This window comes from Stegodyphus dumicola, chromosome X1 (assembly GCF_044657685.1).
Source record: "Stegodyphus dumicola isolate Sdum_Otavi_A_Nest chromosome X1, ASM4465768v1".
In the NCBI taxonomy this organism is placed as follows: domain Eukaryota; kingdom Metazoa; phylum Arthropoda; class Arachnida; order Araneae; family Eresidae; genus Stegodyphus; species Stegodyphus dumicola.
Genome location: NC_140780.1, coordinates 48261766 through 48280297, shown reverse-complemented (window position 1 = coordinate 48280297; position 18532 = coordinate 48261766). Strand labels below are relative to the sequence as shown.

Here is an 18532-nt window from a genome sequence, read left to right as displayed (position 1 = left end):
GAGTCGCTATCCTCTACCCCGTTGGGTGGATCTTCAAAAAGTGGGAACCGAGAGTATAGCGAGAAATACACGGTGTTTGCTTATAAACTGACATTACTTAGAGCCATTTGTAGCTCAGTCTATTATATATAATGCCACCAAATTACGTACGGAGACTAATGACGACATAAGGAAAAATTAGTTCTGAAAGTTGCCGATAGAGGAAAATGTGGCACTGTTCTATCCTACATAGCTCATTTACCATAATCTCTGTGTTTTAATTCCTGAATGCGGTTTATCTTGTACGGGTAGAAGTGAAGAACTTTCCGAAGATCTGCTATACAGAAAGATTCAAATTCAGTTATCTCACTGGTGCCCTGGCATTGCTACTACCAGATGTGGTCCCGCAGGATGCTTTAAGCGATTGCAGTCGCGACATAAGTAACTGTCTGTCCTGGTACCGGCTTCCACCTTGTACCAAACCGAATTGCTAAAGATACTGTTTCTTCAAATTTTTTAATGTCTTTCAATGCATTAATTGATAGAAGGTCTTTCCGTGGACTTCTGTCATTTCTAAACTTACAAAGATTTGCCGTTGCGTTCGATGTATGAAAATAAAACAATTTGGCAATTAAAGTGGTCTAAGGTAAAGTGAGAAACTGAATTAATGACGCTGCTATCATTTACGTAACTGCTATTTGCATTTTAAAATTTTGCCTACATTTCGTGTAAATTTTCAGTTGTGTAGACTAGAGCCATCGCCATGTTTTTCCCCTTCGACAACTTTTGGAATTAATTTTTTTTTATTCCTGGAATTGGTTTTCCCATGTCGTCATTAGTCCCCCTACCAAATTCGGTAGAATTCCAACTGATAGATCGAGCTAGAGATGGATCTGAGTAGTGTCAGTTTAAAAGAAAATCTCCCTACGTTTAGTTATTTTATTCATTCGCCACTTCTTTATTCCATGACAGCTTCAAAGAGAGACTGGAGTCTGAGCGCTGTTATGTAGTGAAAAATGTATCGCTATTTTTTTTTTTTTTTTTTTTTTTAAATATCGATTCTTTTTCATCTCTGGGGATAAGAGCAAAACTTAATTTTTTAATTGTGACTGCTATCAAAATTTTATAATTCATTTCCTTTTTACATTATTTCTCAGATAACACAAATATAACCAACAATAATTTTTTTCGTTGCTTGTATTTTCTCAATAAATTTAAAAGTACTAAAGAAAGAAAAATATATTTTGCGGAGTGAGGACTTTCTGGAAAGAAACTATTAGAATATTCTCATTCCAGTACCATCCGCGTAATATCGTAAGCTGCAAACCTTGAAAATTTCTTTCGATGTAACTCATAAAAATCTTTCTCTGTGTTTAATGCATCTACTAGTCAGATTTTTATGCTCCTTGTCCAGAATCAACAACTTTTAAAAGTTGTTTTTTTTTTTCCTCAAAATATCCGTAATTCGATACTCCAATCAGGTTCCCCAACCCACTATACAGTGTGGGCGGTACTTTTAAAAGTTACAAAGGGGTGTAAATAAGCTGCATTCCAAGGACCATCTATTATTTATGCTTAGTGTTGAAATATACATTATATTTGGAAATCGAAATCAAATCATCACTTCTCAGAGTTGTGATAGTTTAATTTACCCTTTCTAGATAACATCTCCCCTACTCCGAACAATTCTGTTCTCCCTATTATTGAGAGTTCCGGTCTCACACAAAGAGTGATAACGTTATTTCACATCCATTCCTCCCTTTTCGTTCGTAATAACCGAAATTCCGCATATTTATAAACTTTGAAGTGAAACAGACATTGGTAATTTTATTAACATAAAAAAAGAGGAGGGTAAGAAGAAAGAGGGGGAAAGGCAGTAATTTCACGAATAGAAAGGAGGAAAGTAAATGAGGAAAGTTAAATCTTGAGCAGATCAGGTGCGTAACCAGCAATAGAAAACTCAGCGCTTGTATCTGGGAGCTTTCAAGTTCTACTGCTGGTAGCAACTAAAAGTTTAGAAATAGTTAGCTCTTTGTGTTTGTAATTTTGTATTAATACAAATGGCATTTAGCACATGATCTAAATGATTTTCAGTTAATACTCTTTGAACACGAATTTCATCCATGCATAATCTAGAGATTTTCAAAATGCCATTTAAAAACTAAGTGTTTTGTTATTAGAAAAAAAAAAAAAAAGACGAAAAAACTTTCCTTTTTAAGTCTTTATTGCGCTTTTCTTCTTCTTATTATTATTATTATTACCTAATTATTTGATTTATGACGAGCACTACAATGCTTTGAGTTATCAATGATCGAACAAAAGAAAAGAGGTGTTATTATCTAGATTATACAAGAGACATTCACGTTGTAAGCAAAGTGACACCTTTTCAACAGAGAAAAACTTAAAAATTTAGTTGTTAATAACTGGAATATTTTTTTTTAGTAAAACTCATTGCTATTTTATTTAAAGAAACTCACATTATTAATATTATATTATTTCGGGGAAGAAATCTAGAAAGGTCCATGAAACGATAGACTTGAAATATATGATCCCGCTCAGGGAGACATAGCAGTTTTTTTTTTTTTGTTGTTGTTTTTGTTTTCATAGAATTATATCGAATTTTTATTGAATGGAATTATGAATTTACTCAGAAATTTAAATGAACCTATTTTTATTCTAAAATATAGAGCTAAAAAATTTAGAAATTTTTTAATTAATTACTAAAAAATTTGGGAAAAAGTTTAATTAATTCCTAAAAATTTGGAAAAAAAATTTAATTAAAAAAGTTCGAATTTTTAAAAGTATACCATTCTTTTAAACAAAATCAATAATTCATTTCTTTTTCTGATGAAAAATTTAATTGCGTTCACTCGATACGTTTGGGTAAGTAACATGATAAAACAAGGTTTAAGATTTGTTTGATGAACAGGAATTTATAAATATGTGCTGAAACATTGAAAAAAAAACGCGAAAAAAATCGCTCTCTCAACCACATTTTTAATATTTTAAATTAGAGTAATCATGCTGTGATGACTATACTTTTATACGTTTATATTAAACTTTGAAATTTTCAGTTCTTCAGTTCGATAAAAAATAGCTTCTTTAACATACATAACTATATACCTTTTCTAAATTTCAACGATTTTGCACCAACAAACCTGGCTGTCCATTTATGCTGCAGTAAAAGCTACTTAGAATTCAGATCTTTGAAAAGTATTTTTGCTGCTAACAGATATAATTCTGAAAAGAAATTTTTATGCACAATAACGCTGACATAAACAGAGCGTAATAATTAGGGAAAATACGTATTAGTCTCAACTAAAAGTTATTTAAAAGAAACTGCCTCTTGAAAATTGTCTTTTTAAAAAAAATTGCTTGATCATTTTAATTTACATCTTTTATCTTAATTTACTAGCGTTTGATACAATAGCGTAAACATGTTATGTATTTTTATAATCTTGTTCAAGTTAATTTTTTAAATAAAAATTGAGAAATGATTTTTTTAAGGTTTTAGTCTCTACAAGGTTAATTTGGCCTTACTCCTCTTAAGATGTATGTACAAGATAAGTGTCAAAGTAGCATACCTCCCTAATTTAAAATGACCTTCTTAGTTTATGTCGCAGTTTAGCAGTTTATGTCGCCTAGCATTTTTATGATTTAGTCGTGGGATTTCGGCCAAAAGGTGTTTCGTAGAAGCTTTGAAAACATTCCTGTTAATGTTATAGTCGTCAGTAGAACATGAATCACACAAATGCTGCTCACTTTTGAAGTGAACAAAGCGGGAAAAGAATCTATTGGGGCTAAGGCTGGTGAATAAGTGGATGGGGAATAAGATGAAATGGGCCGTGTTGTATGGCTGTCTGGGAATTCTTAATGCAAAAGCAGCATTTTTCTTTTGTGGCTTGTCAGAACCTGGTCAGTAAATTGGCAAAATAAATATATGTTATCGTGTTATCACGGGCCAATGAACAATGGCCCCTTTTCGTCTCAAAAGTCGTGGCCGAAATCTTTGCGGCAGACTTCTGTGTTTTGAATTATTAATGTCGGGGAAATCTGTTGCGAGCTCTCTCATTCATATGCTGCTGTTGTATTTCTGGGTCATAAGAAGAATTCACGTCTCAGACATAGTCATTAGCAGTTAAAAAAAAATTCCCATCAGCGTTTATTACAAAGAGAAGATCTCGCGAACAATCAACTCGGGTGTTCGTTATTCCTATCAACAACATTCAAGATACCCATTCGACAAATACCCTTTATGTACCCAGTTTTTATGCAATATTTTTCTTCCGAAATAGCACTTATGCTCATTTATACCTCAATGTGAGGCAATGCTCAATGTTTTAGCTCAAGGCTCTGAATTTTTTTAATATCCATGCAATTTTTCCTTTCCTCAAAGCGAGTTCTTTTAAAATGGATTCGTCCACGTAGTGGCCGTTTCCGTCTTACTATTTGATTTACTCGGGGATTTTGGGTGCACAGGCTCTGATTGATGAAGCTATAATAGCGATGGACTTCAGGAAAATGGAGATCTCAAATACTTTTGATGATTTTAAAGATTATTGCAGGAGAAAGACAGACTGAGCGGTAACAAAAATGATTACAATAAAGACGATGACGTGACTTGCAAGCTATAGCAAGCAATACAAACAGCAGTTCCAGCAACATTAAATGATTTGAAGCCTAGGCTGTAGCAGTGAGCAATAGCAGCGAGGAAGATCTGCGATACAGTGAAGTGAAAATGAAGATGTCTTATTAAATATTGTAATATTAATAATCTTTTAAATAAATAACATTGTTATAGCTAACGTTAGTTTATTCATGAATACTTTTCATTTGTTAAGTTTTTACTAAAACTGCGACCAGTCAAAACTATAAAATTTCATGTCCCAATACTCGTTAACGAAACGTAATGCGAATCTGTAGAAATAACCATTAAACAAATAGTACATTTCAAACCATCATGAAAGACGTATTTAATTCTACTCGAAGAACGAATTCCATTTAATGAAATTCGAAATATGATTTACTGTGGCATGAAATCTGTATTAAAATCGGTTAGGAATTTGGTAGACGTATGGAAACAAGCATATTATAGTAAGTGCAAATATTATGCTTCAAAGAGTCGCTGCGCTGCACGGCATAATGAATTAACAAACTATTATAGATACCTTTTACATTTTTATTCGTAATAAAGGCTCTACATGTTAAGCTTTGGTTACAATGATAATGTCTCACTTACAACAAATCTTCCAAAATCTTACTGATTCTGCATCAATTTATTTTCATTTAGGTTCAATGGTTGCATAAACTTACCTTCTTTCCAAATATCCTACTTGTATACCTTCTTTTTTCAAATATGATTTCTATTCATGTTTTTTGGAAACGTCATTCTGTTCCAAATATTTCAAAGACGTAAACAAATCTGCAAACAAATGTAGCTAATAGCTTTCTATCAATCAAATGATTTTGGCTGTGCTTTTTGAAACTGAAATAATAGCTGGTTTGATGATTTGTGACAATTCTAGAATTGTTGCCAAAATGCAATTAAAGTAATGAGCCAAACACGTACTTACATGGATAACGTACTTGTGAGAGGTAATAAAATTGAATCCAAAAATAATCTCTTACATAACATATTTTTTCCTATTTTATTTCTTTTGGGCCTATTTTGCCCTTTACAGTGAACAGTTTTTGCTTCGAGTTGTCCCAACTCGGTCTCAAAAGGTGATAAATGTGGCTTCCGCCATCATCAGCTGCGTAATATGCCGCGCACTTCACTTGAGTACGCAGGTGGGGCTTACGGTCACGTGCACAAATAGCTGAGTCACGTGCACCAAACGTGCCTCTATTCCAGATGCTAATGGACGGAAACACCACGCCAGTAAGTTATTCCTAATTCTCGTTCCAGTACACTCGCCCATAAAAGTGGCAGGAGAAGCAAAAAAAAAAAAAAAAAAAAAAGATCTGGTAAAGAGGAAAACCAAACCGAAATTCGTGATCACTAAAACGGAAGGCTTGCGTATGGATATTTACAGACATTCGATTATTTTTTAGAACACAGTTATATCATGGTCTGCATGCAGTAGCATGAGATGGGATTCGTGAGTGAAATCTTCCTATCTTGTGGAGCTCTCGGTTACCAAGATTATGCAGTCTGTAAATAAAAATAAAGAGAAATTAATGTTTATAAAATTTATTAGCAAATTCTGCATGTACATATATTTTTATTAAAATATTGTTTCTCTGGAAAAGTACATATATGTATATATATATATATATATATATATATATGCACAGAAGGAGTAAATTATTTAAGTATCTTCAAGGAATGATAAAACTAAAGAAAGTTGCATGCAGATCATTATCAGTACTATCATTTTCCATTTAATCGACGATGAATGCATGCTAATTTAAATAACCTATGTAAGATTTCAGCTTGTTTGCTTATTGATGTTTTGTTTTCAGTAATGGAAGTATTTACTCTCTTAGGTTATAAGGTATTTCTCCCGCCTTCTTAGCGTGCCTTCGTGGTGTAGTGGTCTGTACGCTCAGCGCGAATTTGAGAGGTCCGCGGTTCGACTCCCGGCGAAGGCGTTGCTCATTTTTCAATCTCTCTTGCTTCCAAAAAATACCTGTCTCTACAGTGGCACCCGAACTAAAAGGATGGTGGATGATGATTCTTCCCACCTAGGATTTGACGATTGGGTGCCCTAAAAACCTCAAACGCCCTTAAAAGGGGGTGGATATAAGGTATTTCTCCCGCCTTCTTGGCATGCCTTCGTGGTGTGGTGGTCTGCACGCTGGGCGCGCTGGGGCGTTGCTCATTTTTCATCTTGCCTGCCTTCAAAAAAATCCTAATGTCTCTACAAGGTTTGCTAAGTTATTGGAGTCTCAAGCATAAAAGGAAGAAGTTGTGTGAAATTAGCTACTCTGAAAATTTTCCCCATTGCCAGCTGCGTAACAACAATTTAATAAAATTCTAGTTAGACCAAGAAATTTTGTAGAAGAATATTTAAATAGAATGTCATGCTAACGTTTAATTAGTTAAACAGTATTTTTGCAGAATGATCTGGCGGAGTTCGTTTTGGTTTTTACATGAATGCTTTACTGAGGCCTGTTATAGAGTTATGATTTTGCATTTATCAGTAAATAAACGTTTTTAAACTCCTTGAAACTAAGTGAGAACCTGACCTTAGTTCTTATAAAAGTCTTAGTAGAATTGTAAATTCTACGTAAAAGCCAAGATCAAATGCCCACTTAGAGTTTCAGAAGAGCACTTTTCATGGAGAATTGTAATATAATAAATTTTATATTACTCCTCTCCAGATATAGCAGAGTAGCTGTTCCTTCACTATTTTCCCACTTCTAAATTCATGTGTTATATGCTAAGTTATTCCGAATGATTTAAATATTTACATATCCATGTGAATAACCTCATTTCTTAGTTCGGAATAACTTCCTTTTAATTCAAAGTTTTTACTTCATATCCTATATATCTTGCATTTGCTCTACTCGTTTTCTAATTACTGGTGGGAAAAATTACAGTCGAGTGAAAGATTTAAAATGCTGGAGTTCATATGAATGTTAACTAATGATAACAAAACCAGCATTTTGTCGTAAATTGATCAATACTCTGAATAATTAAATTTGAAGAAAACATCAGTTTCATACTCGTGAACAAAATAAATACTTATTCTCCCAATCACTCAAGAAATCTATTTCAGTAACCAATATAAACGATCTATAAATATATTTTTTGCGCATTTTTAAGACATCACAAGCTGAAAATAAAAAGAATATGTAAAGGGAATTCACTGATGGGTATTTGATGAACAAAGAGCTACAAAATGCATTTGAAAAGCGAAAAGTTAGTAATAACTTCAGTATTTGACTAGGAATAAAATATCATAGTTAAACAGCAGTTTGATAATTAAACAAGAATACAACAAAATGCATGTTACTTTATTTTGATAATAATTTACGAAAAGTTCCTTTTGAGTAGATAATGGCTGGAAACTTCCAAATTAAAAATGAAACATTCAGTTCAACCTTTAAGATTTTACTCGTACATAAAAAAAAAAAAAACACAGTAAAGGAGCCTCTTGAGTAGCAAAATATTGCCTGAAACTGAGCAAACAAAAGAAAAAGAGCAAGAATTTAAAAAAAAAAAAAAATATTTGTAAATTATGTAATTAAAAATTAGAACATAACTCCTGGTCACCTGTGCTGTCAAGGTGTAAACAAATGTAATTTTCTATAATGAATATTTGTCATGCCCGAACCGCATTGAAAAAGTGAAAATTAGTAATATTTTGGTGTTGGACTGCGAATAAAATTTCGCAAAAAAGGAAATATTTTGAAAATTAATCAAAAAAAGTATAGTATATGTATAAATTATTTTTTGTACTAAGTTATGAATAATGTTTTCTTTTTAGAAGAAAGTAATCAGAAACTACCAAACTGGTAGTGAAGCACTCAATTCAGCTTTTAAAATTTTGCTAAAGTTGCAGTAAAGACTGTGCAGTCTGTTAGTCAAAATCGCTCTTGAAATTGACCAGATAGAGGAAAACATAACTATTTTTCAAATATTTGCTTGATATGTAATAAAATAAATTAAAATATAAACTTGGTCCATCAGTACGATATAGTGGTTATATGTGGTCAATTGTTCGTTTTGAATATGATGAAGAAGTAATTTTTGTGTCAGATAGAAACAGTTTACAAAGCAATGATTCTTATTTTCATAGTAATTTAAATTAAAGTTCATGTTTCTTATGAAGATAATGATATTTTTCTAGATATGTTTCTTATGAAATTAATGTAACATTTTTCTTAAAATATATTATAATGAAAATCAGTAATCCTGATAACAACTTAGACAAAAGATTCAAGTACCATATGAAGTAGGATAAAATCTTCCTTACCTATCTACGAATGCTTAAGTGTCAGAGAAATTTAATCAAGCACAGCAGTGTACTAATTTTTTTTCCCTTATAGTTGAATCTTTCAAACACCTAAAAAAATTATTAAATCAACCAGTGCAACAATTTAGTAAAATTTTTACTGGAGTCCTTCGAAGGCAAGGGTTTAAAAAAAATCACAAGAAAATAGGTGGAAATTTGATGATTACCCGCGATAAGAGTGTAAAAAAGGGATAACATATTGTAAGTGCCAAAAAAGTTATCGATAAAAAATGACCCACCCAAAAAAATTCTTTTATTAAAAACATAATTATATTGCAGTTATTCCAAATAAATTCCGGGGAAATGAAAATTTTAAGATTTTATGCTTAGCTGCGGTGCTGGAAAAGGAACATCAAACCTGACGGTAGTCACGGAAACTTTTCAAAATGAAACATGCGGTATTTTCAGAAAACATTTGCCCTCTATTTTGTTGTGTCACTATAATGAAGATATGCAAGATACAAAATGTATTCAAAAGCCAAAATAAGCAAAATGTTACCTAATTGGTAAAGGATCAAATTTCTATAGAAATAAAATGGCTTGAAAATGACCAAAAAAGTGGAACATTTCCTTATTTAGACTAGAAACCGAAATTCGTTGAACTGAAATAAGAACACGTCTTATTCTAGACTCTTATTCTAGTTTCTAGTCTAACTGAAATAAGACTTTAAACTCAATGAAATTTCATTGAAAATGCAATAAAGATTTTTTTACTGGTAAAATACCACTTAAATTCCCTAGCTGGAGAGAAACATGGCTTCTCCCAGACATTCGCATGGTATGTAATAAAAATTGAGAAACAAGATCATTGGCTGTTAGATGAATACAAAGCAACCATATTTCCAAACAATTACTTCAAAGACACTAAAGAAGCCCATGTGTAGAAAAGAGCAAGTTGCCTTAGAATATCCTCCACGAAGGCATCTTTTATTAGCCCTTTACATGATTTGCCGTTTTTATCAGTGAAGTTCATTATGTTCCTATCTTTCATCTAATTTGTGAAGTATTCTTTTTGTATACCTATATTTGACTTTTTCCCCCAACTCTAAATTAATGTGCAGTTTGATCATGCATGGGAAATGAGGAACACCAGCACCAAATGTTCCAACAATTTACACTGTATCTCTTGTTATTTTTTTTCTTACGAATGCAGATCGTTAAAAGATAAAATGTGTTTCATACTTTATTAAATGTACACTGCTGACCATTAAAATTGCAACACCAGGAAGGAATAATTTGAAGAACGTCAAACTCACGTGAAAGGAAGAAGAGGTTAGGATATGCAAATGATTAGTATTTCAGCGCATTTAAACGAGGTAGGAGAGAGAAATGACATCTGAAGCACTGCAGAAAAGAAAAGCTGTGTAGTGGATTTCTCATTCGAAAAGCGCTTTGGAAGGTCAGGGTTTGTTCAAAATATTGTGTTATGCCTCGAATAATAAGAAGAAATGCTTACCAGCAAAATTGTCGGAATTCGATAGAGGCAGGATCGTTGCCTACCGAGAGTGTGGATTATAGTTCCGTGATATCGCCCGTCGCACTGGTCGACATCCAATCACTGTCATGCGAATATGGGTTGCTGAGGGTTATACTGAACGGCATGCAAAATCTCAACGCCCTCTTATGAATAACGCCCGAGAGGACAGACATATTGTGAAGTCAGCCCTGCAAAACCGTACAACCACAAAATGGACCATTAGTCAGGAAATGGGTATATTTGCAGCAATCCCAGTATCCGCTCGGTAAGGTGCGTCGACGTTTGCAGCAGCGTGGATTATCAGCAGGGTGACCATTACTTCGGCTTCGTCTTAACAATGCAGCATAGAAAGAGACGACTACACTGATGCTCCAAACGACAAAGCTGGGTACAGGAGTGGCACAATATCCTCTTTTTAAACAAGTCCCGGCTCTACGTGCTGTATTCTGATGGCCGTATATGTGTCTAAAGTGTTTGAGGTGACCACACGTCGCCTGCTTGCATTCAATATCGGCATAGGGGCCCTGCACCTGGTGTGATAGTTTGGGCAGCCATTCGGTATACTAGTTCGGATCGACGGTAATTTGAAAGCAGATCGCTACATTTCTGACGCCTTACATCCAGTGGTTGCGCCCTATGCTCGAGGCCTGCCAAACGCCATCTCCCAACAAGATAATTCAAGGTCACATGTTGCACGTCGTGTTCTGACCTTCCTCGATACACAGGGTATTTGCCCTGGCCCGCACAGTCTCCAGATCTGTCGCCCATTGAAAACATCTGGTCTTGGGTTGCTGGGAGACTGACCCGCTTCACTTCTCCAGCTAATACGGTTGATGAAGTGTGGCATAGCAGCAGACTTGAAACAGCATGGAATGAGTTGTCCATTTCTGCCATCAAGCCCAGTTCGACTCCATGCCTAAGTGGGTAAGGGCCGTTTTAGTTGCCAGGGATTGCAGCTGTTTCTACTAATTTCGCCCTGTGTAAGCCTCCAAAATGCTGACAATTTAATCATTTTGTCTTCATGCCGTACTGTTTGCGTGCAATAAATATCTTTTTTGTGTTTGCTTTCCCTCATAGTGTTGCAGTTTTAATGGCCAGCAGTGTATTTTATTTACATATAATATGTGATGGTCATGATGAATTAACATGCATGTTCAAAGCATTGTTGTAGATGCTGCAGTAGTTAACAGGTTACAATTTAAACTCTGTAAGCTCTGTATTAACTAATCTAAATTAAAAGTTCAGTAAGAATAAACTAAAGAGAAAATGTAAAATTATGATTGATTCACAGCAGAGGATAATGTGACGAAGAGTAAAATTTGTGTTATAAAACCAAACAAAACCATATTTTGAAAGTGTTGATTAATGCTGTATAGACGTTATATATACCATTGTGTCTTCGATGAGGAAATGTTATGATTGCCACATAAAATGCATAAATTTTGAAGTAAACAGATCGAATTTACTTGCCTGAAACAAGAGCATAGGCTTCAAAAGTTCATACAGTTCCATAGAAAATGCTCGAACAAAACAATGCGACAAATAAAGATTATTGAACAAAGATTCTTGATACAGGTTGAAAAGAGGCAATCAGATCTGAAACATTGTTGTAATAAAAAAGCAATAATAAAAATAACAGTTTGAATAAAGTATTGCAGAAATGTACATTTTCCATGCGCATAAAATTAAAAATAGCTACAGAATGATTATATAATGGAATTACTATCTTCAATATGATTGTAATACTATCTTCAATATTAAATGTCATAGGAAAGCTATTATGAGAAAAGCTTCTTTCAAGGTCTGTATTTTAGACATTTTTTAAGGTCTGTATTTTTAGATCAGTTTACACTTCGAAATTATTCATTTATTTGTTTTGAAAATCATGTCCTCCCTTATTTATAGCAGACTAAACCACGTAATTTTCATAGCCTGGAAGAATACTTAGCTATCTTTAATAGTAATCGCAGAATTTTCTGTTCTGTTTTCACTAGTAATACATAGGTAGCTTTGTTGGTAACTACAACAAGATTTTGGCTTGCCCGCCTCGTGAACCCAATCACACTACGGGTCCACTCCCCCTTTGGGCACTTCGTGGAGGTTCAACCTCCACTATTTCGCTTCCAAGGGAGCAGCGCACCACCTGGATAAGGCACCAGGCAGCACCGGTCGTCAAGTTGCTCCTGCCAGTCGCATGGGCGAGCCCGTCGCAGTGGGCCGTTACCCAGCAAACCGAGGGGACATGCCAGTCCCCGAGGCCGGCCAATAAGTGACCTTTCCCTGGGGCTTCAGAACCACCAAGTTCATAAATTTTATCCCCCGTGGCCGAGACTGCCTAGGTACAGATCCTAGCCAGTAGCTTCGTAGAGTTCTCTACGTCGAGCCCCGGGGGGGTTGGTAACTACAAACGAACTTGTTGTTATGTTATCAATTTTATTTATTGTTTATCTATTTATTTTCAGAGCTGTAAATTACTGTTTAGAGGCAGGTGCAAAGTTACAGATTTCGAACCCTGAAAAGCTAAGCATCTGAGCTTTAATTCTCGCTTGAAATATTTCGTGTTTGGCTGCATATAATATTTGCATCAAAAGTTGAATTTTTTCAAACAGAAAATGTAACTCAAATTTACTCACCATTTTTAGGTAAATAAGGCACTCTTTCACTTAGCATTAATTTTTAAGTTGCAAGACTATTTTGAATCTCGGAGCGAGAAACGTACAAAATCACCTACGCCCTCGCCAGTATTTGAATCCTGACTCTTTCATCATCTAGCTGGACATGTTAACCATTTACAACATGAAAGCACTGGGAGAGTAGTTAAATAATTCCTTTAAAAGGATTACATACACATCTTAATATTAATACAGGTTACTTGAACATGAATCTACAAGAGACTGTTTCAACCGTTCTCAGCTTTCGCACTTTAGGAGAGACGTATTCGTCCCCAAATTGATATATTCAAAGTGTATTTAAAAGGTTTTGTAAAGGCATATAACAGACGTTTAAATCACCTAATTTAAAACGGCTGAATATGCTAAATTAGGCTTCTTTGTGTTGATAATAAAAGAAGCAACAACAATGGAAATATTTTCTTATTTATATTTATTAAACATTTTAATAAGTTATAATAAATAAAATATATAAACATTACATATTTATTAAATGTAATAAACTATATATATATATACAGTAACTTTACACTATACTGAAACGGAATAGTTTTAGTGTTATGTAGTATTTGGTATGCATTATCTGAATAAAAAACTTGGGGGAGGGGAGGGAATGATATACTCATACATAATAAGAAAAAAGAAAGAGGCAAAAAGGTTCAGAGCCGATATTCTGTAATAATTTTATATGGACTGCTGATGCGTTATTGGTTTGCTACAGAGCTATTGAGTTTTTCATTTGCAGTGGGCTAAGAAAATTGATTGTAAACATTGATAAGACAGAAATAAACTGCACAAAATTTTAATCTAAAACTATAGGGCTCTCCTCTGTATAAATTTAACTTAATCTTTAAACCCTATTTAGACCGACAAACGAGTAATAGCTTCGTTTGTGAAATTTCAAAAGAGAGACAAAAAGGTTTTAAATAACTTTTGAATAAAATCTTAAGCTTAGCAATTGCACATTTTGTACATACAAATTAAAACTCCACCACTTGCTGGTATTAATTCAAGTCAAACTCACAATTTAAAGCAATTCGCAGCAGGAGATTACAATACCAATGGCCTAATTAAGCGTTGGCTCCACTTTTAAACACGCAATTTAACTTCGGCTAGCAAACTGTTTAAAACTGTCTGACTAATATACAGAGTTGGACAAGAGAAAAGCACAACTGCAAGCGTCGCTGCGAAAATCTCTGTCTCTAAAACTTTCAAGAACTCTGCCTCAAATAATTGTAAATCATTTTCATACGGGTGACGGTTTACGAAAAGAAGAAGCGATAGCATAGATGCAAACCATACGAAAATGGGTTAATTAACATGGACTCTGCAAAATTTTACACAGTATATATGGCGAACTAGAGATAAACTCTGTCAGAAATAAATTTAGATGAATGAAATTAGACAACATAATCTTCAGAAACTAATTTATGAGTTTTGAAAGAATAGCTTTATCTAAAACATATCTTTATTAAAGAATCTCGAAAATCATTTGGGACTTTGGGGTTAACGAAAACAATAGTTATATTGAATTAATTATTAAATATAATCTGAAAATCTTTTTCTTTTTTTGACATCAAAAATATTATCTATCTTCTTTTTCACGTTATTCTGATAATCTGCTTTTCTACGGCTCAGCTAAACTGTGGCTAAATTAAGTTATTTATGGAAAAACATGCGGTGCTATCTAAGGGCTGAGATGCTTTCGTAGAGAACTTTCTAAAGGAACTTGGCACATATCCGCTTTACACACGAGGATAACCAAAAAAACGTCCCATGCAGCGAGCCGGTTCGCCTGGTATTCATTCCAGGTCAAGCTCCCAGTAATAATTTATTTTAATAACAGGGCCACTTTCTCTACGAAATTTTTGATTTAACGTATTTAAAGTAGCCACTAATTATATGCGTCGTATGCATAGCATACCCTAAGATGACGCCCCTGATTATGATCTATTTAACAGTGACTCAAGAAACTGTAATAGATTAAAATCGTGTTATTAATTAGTACTGCATAGCTATTGCTTTGTTTTTCCCCCGCATAGTTTCTGCTTTTTTGCTGAGTATTTATTGCTTTAAAGGTGAAGACTTCTGAAAACTTTATAGATAATTTACATATAAAGGATATATGATTGCACTAATTAATTTCATTGTTGAAAATGGTAAAGACAGTTATTAATACACATTCGTTTTAGTTTAAGCATGTAGAAGTACTTCAATCTATATATATATATATAGTTTCATAGTCTTTGGCTAGATCGCTTCCAAATATTTAAAAAATAAGACTCTTATTTAATGAATATTTGTAAATGAAAACTTTCGAAACATTATGTAAAATTCATCAAATTGTAATAAATTGAAGATATTTCTCAATTTATATTTACACTAAAGTTATATATATTAAAATTACTTCAGCCGCTTAAGAATTTTTTCCTACATAGCACAACTCATTTTTTTTTAATAAAACAAAACTTTTTAAACTTCCCTTTCTGAAGTCTTTAAACCAATAAATTAATTAGCAATCAATCATGGGCCGTTTTTTAATGCTTATTAGTCTTTTGTGTACAGGGACTGAAGTTAGCACGTCAGTTATCTTGGATATATTCGAGCTGATATGAGGATAAGAAACACTCCGACTTTAAAATTAAGTGGTCTAAGTTTATGAAAGAAAAGTCTGTGCGTTTCGAGAATCTATGTTCAAGTTTCTCTCTTTTCAAAAAGTAAATACACTGTTGGCCATTAAAACTATTATAGCAGCTTTGTGTACACACCAAGAAGGAAAGAAAATAGCAGAATCATCTATTGTGCATATATCTTATAATGACAAGAAGGTATAATTAAATTTGCAAATGGCTTGGGATGCACAGCGGACAAAATTCAATACACAGAACTGCCACCTGTGACAGCAACAACGTCACGGCTTGCGCTGCCAGAGTCAAAATTAGCTTAGATGGCTGGGCATCGAGTCGAACTGAGCTTGGGTGATTTAGGTAGGGGCATTTCATTCCATGGCCCTTCAGTTATATTTCAGAATTCATCAGTCGCAGCGGCTAGCGAGTGGTGGTGTGTCAGTCTCTCGACAGCCTATGACCAGATGTTCTCAGTGGGTGAGAGATCTAGAGAACAAGCTGGCTAGTGAAAAAAATCGAACACCTCCTGTATCGAGAAAGGTACGAACAGTACTTGCAACATGCGGTCGTCCATTAGCTTGTTGAAAAATGGCGTCACACAGACCTCGAAGATAACACACAGCAGCCGCTCTTAGCACATCAGAAGTGCTAAGGTGGATGGCCACATTACCGGCTGCCCGAATAAGAGATGACTGTGATGGGTACCCAGTGTCACTCCCTTAGCAGCATGCCAGGTTTTTTGCCTGTATGACGCTGACGAGTGCAAACTGGCAATGTTTGTTCTCCTTGGGCCTCCACACACGGATACGCCCATCTTGATGTTGTTCGTAGAACCAGAATTCGTCTGAAAAAACGACGAAGTCCCACTTCTGTGCCCAGTGTCATCGTTCTTTGCTCCACTGTAACGCTACTGTGGCTGCTGAAGCATCAAAGAAGGCGCAACAATGTCCACTGCGCTGACAGTCCATGATGCTGCAGAAGTTGCACTTTCCGAGCGGGAACTTGTTGCACACGAGACAAATTTCGGAGACAGGGTTCGTGACGTGGCTGTACGATCCTGCAAGGTCGAGAAGACAACATGTCTGTCCACTCGGGAGTTATTGGCCCTGGGCAGCTGAGATCCTGCATGGCTTTCAGTAGGGCCCTGTTGTACCCATCGATTCCATATTACTCTGGCAGTAATGGGATTCCAATCCATGAAATCATTTTTTCAATATCGCGGGACGATAAACCGCAATTTACCTAGGCCACGATCCTGCTGTGATAGAACTCCAACATGTGCTGGTATGGGTATATTCTTCTTACACTAATGGTTTGCTTATACCAGTATATAATACCTTTCATACAAATTTGATGTCTGTTGAATGCCGCGTCATAGTGTAGCAATTTAAATGGCCAGTTGTGTATTTAGTACATCAAAAACTAAATATCATGCATTTAACTACATGCTAATTCAATAAAATTGGACGAAGCGTTATACGTGCATTTTAGATTACATTTGATATTAATTTATTAAATAATACGATAATTAATTACAAATTAGTTTACTATCTAAGTATTTTTTATGCACATTTTTTTTTTTTTTTACATTTTATGCTGAAGATTTTCATTATATAAATTCACTTTGCAATTTAAATTAAGATTTTTTTTCCTCTGAGAAGCAAACAATTTGGGTCATATCCTTTGTGAACATTTAAGTTTGGTGCTAAAGTTCTGCAAAATTTCATGTAAATTTGCATTTCAAATTCTGAACTCATTTCAAATGCAGTGACAATTGCAAATATTGTAATAAATAATATACTCATTTGATGACAGTTTTGTAGAGAAATCAAAATATTTAAAGCATTAAACTGACTGGTATTAATTTTAAAGTTATGCCAATAAGAATGACTCTCGCGATGCATAGGTGGCTAACAAATACGATATCTTATGAGACCAGTCCACTATAATTCTTTCTAATGTGTAATTTTAGCTAATATAACGGATGCATGTCACATGTGATAATTATTTTGTTGCTAACAGTATATAAATTATACCAGTTGCAGTTTGGAAATGTTTTTTAAAACAAGAAATCACTATTATCAATTAAAGTTGCAATCTAGGTAAGGACGTGTCCAGTTTATCCAAAATCTGCATGGCGCTCAGATCAGAATAGAACATGCAATTGATTAGCACCGCAGTATATGTGCAAATCCCCTACGCGCAGTAGCGGTCCCTGGAAGTAATATAAATGGAAGAAAAACTGATGCTTTTTTTAACCCTCCAGCCGGTAAGCATATATATATATATATATATATATATATATATATAGCCTTACCGGCTGGAGGGTTAAAAAAAGCACCATGTTAAAAAATAACAACCTTGTATTTGGCGTAAGTATATTAAAACACTCAATCGATTTCGAGGGCAGCTAAAGGTCCCTCCTCATCAGGAGAACGAAATTCCAAGAAAGGGGAAAAAAGAAGAAAAATAAAGCATTGGCAAAGGAGTCTCAGAAACACGTGGTCCTTATCAGCACTGCACGTGGTTGTAACAGGATTTTGAATCAGAGTTACCCAGGCCGCCTACTTTTACTTAGCCAGGCTATCTGATCAAACATATGACACATAGACTAAAACGCAAGAAAATGAGCGAAGTCAAAAAGTAGGGATCGAGGGGCAACTGCACCTTCACGCACCAAGTCTGAACCACCAAGAATAATTAGGTTCAGACTTGATGCGTTGAAGGTGCAGTTGCTGCTCGGCTGATTTTCTTGCGTTTTAGTCTATGTGTAATATGTTTGATTGAAATACCATCTCAGGTCCTGGCGTTTTGTTA

The 18532-nt window shown here is 34.5% G+C and overlaps 1 long non-coding RNA gene across 2 annotated transcripts in view; it reads right to left on the bottom strand.

The window, feature by feature from the left end:
• The window catches only part of LOC118188859 (uncharacterized), an 85143-nt gene that overhangs the window by 9549 nt on the left and 57062 nt on the right, over positions 1-18532 (bottom strand). For both annotated transcript variants that reach the window (XR_004758185.2, XR_004758184.2), the window contains exon 2: positions 5293-6133. This is a non-coding gene — a long non-coding RNA (uncharacterized LOC118188859). The remainder of the gene's footprint in view (positions 1-5292; positions 6134-18532) is intronic.